Genomic DNA, 6,000 nt, shown 5'->3' on the forward strand with positions numbered 1-6,000 from the left:
GTTTGATAGTAGCATAGTTGGGATGGACAGTAGCTAGCACATTGGTTTGATAGTAGCATAGTTGGGATGGACAGTAGTTAGCACATTGGTTTGATAGTAGCATAGTTGGGATGGACAGTAGCTAGCACATTGGTTTGATAGCATCATAGTTGGGATGGACAGTAGCTAGCGCATTGGTTTGATAGTAGCATAGTTGGGATGGACAGTAGCTAGCGCATTGGTTTGATAGTAGCATAGTTGGGATGTACAGTAGCTAGCACATAGGTTTGATAGCATTGTTGGGATGGACAGTAGATAGCACATTGGTTTGATTGTAGCATAGTTGGGATGGACAGTAGCTAGCACATTGGTTTGATAGTAGCATAGTTGGGATGGACAGTAGCTAGCACATTGGTTTGATAGTAGCATAGTTTGGATGGACAGTAGTTAGCACATTGGTTTGATAGTAGCATAGTTGGGATGGACAGTAGCTAGCACATTGGTTTGATAGCATCATAGTTGGGATGGACAGTAGCTAGCGCATTGGTTTGATAGTAGCATAGTTGGGATGGACAGTAGCTAGTGCATTGGTTTCATAGTAGCATAGTTGGGATGGACAGTAGCTAGCGCATTGGTTTGATAGTAGCATAGTTGGGATGGACTGTAGCTAGCGCATTGGTTTGATAGTAGCATTGTTGGGATGGACAGTAGATAGCACATTGGTTTGATTGTAGCATAGTTGGGATGGACAGTAGCTAGCACATTGTTTTGATCGTAGCATTGTTGGGATTTAGCTAGCACAGGTTTGATAGTAGCATAGTTGGGATGTACAGTAGCTAGCACATTGGTTTGATAGTAGCATAGTTGGGATGTACAGTAGCTAGCACATTGGTTTGATAGTAGCATAGTTGGGATGGACAGTAGCTAGCACATTGGTTTGATAGTATCATAGTTGGGATGGACAGTAGCTAGCACATTGGTTTGATAGTAGCATAGTTGGGATGTACAGTAGCTAGCACATAGGTTTGATAGCATTGTTGGGATGGACAGTAGATAGCACATTGGTTTGATTGTAGCATAGTTAGGATGGACAGTAGCTAGCACATTGGTTTGATAGTAGCATAGTTGGAATGGACAGTAGCTAGCACATTGGTTTGATAGTAGCATAGTTGGGATGGACAGTAGCTAGCACATTGGTTTGATAGCATCATAGTTGGGATGGACAGTAGCTAGCGCATTGGTTTGATAGTAGCATAGTTGGGATGGACAGTAGCTAGCGCATTGGTTTGATAGTAGCATAGTTGGGATGGACTGTAGCTAGCGCATTGGTTTGATAGTAGCATAGTTGGAATGGACAGTAGCTAGCGCATTGGTTTGATAGTAGCATAGTTGGGATGGACAGTAGCTAGCACATTGGTTTGATAGTAGCATAGTTGGGATGGACAGTAGCTAGCACATTGGTTTGATAGTAGCATAGTTGGGATGTACAGTAGCTAGCACATAGGTTTGATAGCATTGTTGGGATGGACAGTAGATAGCACATTGGTTTGATTGTAGCATAGTTGGGATGGACAGTAGCTAGCACATTGGTTTTATAGTAGCATAGTTGGGATGGACAGTAGCTAGCACATTGGTTTGATAGCATCATAGTTGGGATGGACAGTAGCTAGCGCATTGGTTTGATAGTAGCATAGTTGGAATGGACAGTAGCTAGCGCATTGGTTTGATAGTAGTATAGTTGGGATGGACAGTAGCTAGCACATTGGTTTGATAGTAGCATAGTTGGGATGGACAGTCGCTATTACATTGGTTTGATAGCATAGTTGGGATGGACAGTAGCTAGCACATTGGTTTGATAGTAGCATAGTTGGGATGGACAGTAGCTAGCACATTGGTTTGATAGTAGCATAGTTGGGATGGACAGTAGTTAGCACATTGGTTTGATAGTAGCATAGTTGGGATGGACAGTAGCTAGCACATTGGTTTGATAGCATCATAGTTGGGATGGACAGTAGCTAGCGCATTGGTTTGATAGTAGCATAGTTGGGATGGACAGTAGCTAGCGCATTGGTTTGATAGTAGCATAGTTGGGATGTACAGTAGCTAGCACATAGGTTTGATAGCATTGTTGGGATGGACAGTAGATAGCACATTGGTTTGATTGTAGCATAGTTGGGATGGACAGTAGCTAGCACATTGGTTTGATAGTAGCATAGTTGGGATGGACAGTAGCTAGCACATTGGTTTGATAGCATCATAGTTGGGATGGACAGTAGCTAGCGCATTGGTTTCATAGTAGCATAGTTGGGATGGACAGTAGCTAGCGCATTGGTTTGATAGTAGCATAGTTGGGATGGACTGTAGCTAGCGCATTGGTTTGATAGTAGCATTGTTGGGATGGACAGTAGATAGCACATTGGTTTGATTGTAGCATAGTTGGGATGGACAGTAGCTAGCACATTGGTTTGATAGTAGCATAGTTGGGATGGACAGTAGCTAGCACATTGGTTTGAAAGTAGCATAGTTGGGATGGACAGTAGCTAGCACATTGTTTTGATCGTAGCATTGTTGGGATTTAGCTAGCACAGGTTTGATAGTAGCATAGTTGGGATGGACAGTAGCTATTACATTGGTTTGATAGCATAGTTGGGATGGACAGTAGCTAGCACATTGGTTTGATAGTAGCATAGTTGGAATGGACAGTAGCTAGCACATTGGTTTGATAGTAGCATAGTTGGGATGGACAGTAGCTAGCACATTGGTTTGATGGATGGACAGTAGCTAGCACATAGGTTTGATAGCATTGTTGGGATGGACAGTAGATAGCACATTGGTTTGATTGTAGCATAGTTGGGATGGACAGTAGCTAGCACATTGGTTTGATAGTAGCATAGTTGGGATGGACAGTAGCTAGCACATTGGTTTGATAGTAGCATAGTTGGGATGGACAGTAGCTAGCACATTGGTTTGATAGTAGCATAGTTGGGATGGACAGTAGCTAGCACATTGGTTTGATAGCATCATAGTTGGGATGGACAGTAGCTAGCGCATTGGTTTGATAGTAGCATAGTTGGGATGGACAGTAGCTAGCGCATTGGTTTGATAGTAGCATAGTTGGGATGGACTGTAGCTAGCGCATTGGTTTGATAGTAGCATAGTTGGGATGGACAGTAGCTAGCACATTGGTTTGATAGTAGCATAGTTGGGATGTACAGTAGCTAGCACATAGGTTTGATAGCATTGTTGGGATGGACAGTAGATAGCACATTGGTTTGATTGTAGCATAGTTGGGATGGACAGTAGCTAGCACATTGGTTTTATAGTAGCATAGTTGGGATGGACAGTAGCTAGCACATTGGTTTGATAGCATCATAGTTGGGATGGACAGTAGCTAGCGCATTGGTTTGATAGTAGCATAGTTGGGATGGACAGTAGCTAGCGCATTGGTTTGATAGTAGCATAGTTGGAATGGACAGTAGCTAGCGCATTGGTTTGATAGTAGCATAGTTGGGATGTACAGTAGCTAGCACATAGGTTTGATAGCATTGTTGGGATGGACAGTAGATAGCACATTGGTTTGATTGTAGCATAGTTGGGATGGACAGTAGCTAGCGCATTGGTTTGATAGTAGCATAGTTGGGATGGACTGTAGCTAGCGCATTGGTTTGATAGTAGCATTGTTGGGATGGACAGTAGATAGCACATTGGTTTGATTGTAGCATAGTTGGGATGGACAGTAGCTAGCACATTGGTTTGATAGTAGCATAGTTGGGATGGACAGTAGCTAGCACATTGGTTTGAAAGTAGCATAGTTGGGATGGACAGTAGCTAGCACATTGTTTTGATCGTAGCATTGTTGGGATTTAGCTAGCACAGGTTTGATAGTAGCATAGTTGGGATGGACAGTAGCTATTACATTGGTTTGATAGCATAGTTGGGATGGACAGTAGCTAGCACATTGGTTTGATAGTAGCATAGTTGGAATGGACAGTAGCTAGCACATTGGTTTGATAGTAGCATAGTTGGGATGGACAGTAGCTAGCACATTGGTTTGATGGATGGACAGTAGCTAGCACATAGGTTTGATAGCATTGTTGGGATGGACAGTAGATAGCACATTGGTTTGATTGTAGCATAGTTGGGATGGACAGTAGCTAGCACATTGGTTTGATAGTAGCATAGTTGGGATGGACAGTAGCTGGCACATTGGTTTGATAGTAGCATAGTTGGGATGGACAGTAGCTAGCACATTGGTTTGATAGTAGCATAGTTGGGATGGACAGTAGCTAGCACATTGGTTTGATAGCATCATAGTTGGGATGGACAGTAGCTAGCGCATTGGTTTGATAGTAGCATAGTTGGGATGGACAGTAGCTAGCGCATTGGTTTGATAGTAGCATAGTTGGGATGGACTGGAGCTAGCGCATTGGTTTGATAGTAGCATAGTTGGGATGGACAGTAGCTAGCACATTGGTTTGATAGTAGCATAGTTGGGATGTACAGTAGCTAGCACATAGGTTTGATAGCATTGTTGGGATGGACAGTAGATAGCACATTGGTTTGATTGTAGCATAGTTGGGATGGACAGTAGCTAGCACATTGGTTTTATAGTAGCATAGTTGGGATGGACAGTAGCTAGCACATTGGTTTGATAGCATCATAGTTGGGATGGACAGTAGCTAGCGCATTGGTTTGATAGTAGCATAGTTGGGATGGACAGTAGCTAGCGCATTGGTTTGATAGTAGCATAGTTGGAATGGACAGTAGCTAGCGCATTGGTTTGATAGTAGTATAGTTGGGATGGACAGTAGCTAGCACATTGGTTTGATAGTAGCATAGTTGGGATGGACAGTCGCTATTACATTGGTTTGATAGCATAGTTGGGATGGACAGTAGCTAGCACATTGGTTTGATAGTAGCATAGTTGGGATGGACAGTAGCTAGCACATTGGTTTGATAGTAGCATAGTTGGGATGGACAGTAGTTAGCACATTGGTTTGATAGTAGCATAGTTGGGATGGACAGTAGCTAGCACATTGGTTTGATAGCATCATAGTTGGGATGGACAGTAGCTAGCGCATTGGTTTGATAGTAGCATAGTTGGGATGGACAGTAGCTAGCGCATTGGTTTGATTGTAGCATAGTTGGGATGGACAGTAGCTAGCACATTGGTTTGATAGTAGCATAGTTGGGATGGACAGTAGCTAGCACATTGGTTTGATAGCATCATAGTTGGGATGGACAGTAGCTAGCGCATTGGTTTGATAGTAGCATAGTTGGGATGGACAGTAGCTAGCGCATTGGTTTGATAGTAGCATAGTTGGGATGGACTGTAGCTAGCGCATTGGTTTGATTGTAGCATCGTTGGGATGGACAGTAGCTAGCACATTGGTTTGATAGTAGCATAGTTGGGATGGACAGTAGCTAGCACATTGGTTTGATAGTAGCATAGTTGGGATGGACAGTAGCTAGCACATTGGTTTGATAGTAGCATAGTTGGGATGGACAGTAGCTAGCACATTGGTTTGATAGTAGCATAGTTGGGATGGACAGTAGCTAGCACATTGGTTTGATAGCATCATAGTTGGGATGGACAGTAGCTAGCGCATTGGTTTGATAGTAGCATAGTTGGGATGGACAGTAGCTAGCGCATTGGTTTGATAGTAGCATAGTTGGGATGGACTGTAGCTAGCGCATTGGTTTGATAGTAGCATAGTTGGGATGGACTGTAGCTAGCGCATTGGTTTGATAGTAGCATAGTTGGAATGGACAGTAGCTAGCGCATTGGTTTGATAGTAGCATAGTTGGGATGGACAGTAGCTAGCACATTGGTTTGATAGTAGCATAGTTGGGATGGACAGTAGCTATTACATTGGTTTGATAGCATAGTTGGGATGGACAGTAGCTAGCACATTGGTTTGATAGCATCATAGTTGGGATGGACAGTAGCTAGCGCATTGGTTTGATAGTAGCATAGTTGGGATGGACAGTAGCTAGCGCATTGGTTTGATAGTAGCATAG

Source organism: Borostomias antarcticus, assembly GCF_949987555.1.
Source record: "Borostomias antarcticus genome assembly, contig: scaffold_70, whole genome shotgun sequence".
Taxonomy (NCBI): Eukaryota; Metazoa; Chordata; class Actinopteri; order Stomiiformes; family Stomiidae; genus Borostomias; species Borostomias antarcticus.